This window comes from Limulus polyphemus, unplaced genomic scaffold (assembly GCF_000517525.1).
Source record: "Limulus polyphemus unplaced genomic scaffold, Limulus_polyphemus-2.1.2 Scaffold1437, whole genome shotgun sequence".
In the NCBI taxonomy this organism is placed as follows: Eukaryota; Metazoa; Arthropoda; class Merostomata; order Xiphosura; family Limulidae; genus Limulus; species Limulus polyphemus.
The window spans coordinates 35,402-36,174 of NW_013667047.1; positions in this window are offsets into that span (position 1 = coordinate 35,402).

A 773-nucleotide genomic window follows, 5' to 3' on the forward strand; every position below is an offset into this window, starting at 1 on the left:
TACAGATTTGTTGTAAAGTTACAAATACAACAATATTAAGTGGTTTAAATAACGTAGTAAAATAATTATACAAATAATAGTAGTGTAAACAAGAACATTCTATGAACCTATATATATATATATTATTTGAAATATCAGGGTTTTATAACAAAAAAATCCCAATGCTTAGCATTGAGCTCAAGGTTTTTATGTTTTTCTGGATAACAGTTCATAATTTAAAGTACTGTCCTAGGATTAAAAATGCTATTTGCAGTGACTAGATAAATTAAGTACACCTCATATCTATTATTACATTTATTTATCAGATTTAACTGTAATTGTACAAGCTAGTCAACTGACAGATGTTGTTTGATCACTATCAATTTTTGTTTTCTTTGAAATCTCTTGAAAAATATTGAACTTGATACATAATACTATGTAACCAGTTGTCAAAAGTAATCATTTTTAGGGTCATTTAATTCAAACAATGGGCAACAGACTTCCTAGCTATTGGTTTCCATGGCCTAACACCAGCTAACTCGAATAATTCAGCGCCCTCTATTTCACTACGATCGGAGACAGGCGGAATATAACGACTGAGTTATTAGAGTTAAGCGCTAGTAAATCGGTTGAATATAATGGCTTTGTGTACTAGTGTTTGGTATTATTACGTTAAAATCTAATCTAAATTATCCTGTTCTTATAAACAGCAATAATATTATAATAGAAATAAATCGTCCCTAATATTTTCGTTTCTACTTTTGTTTGTAATTAAGCACAAAGCTACACAATGG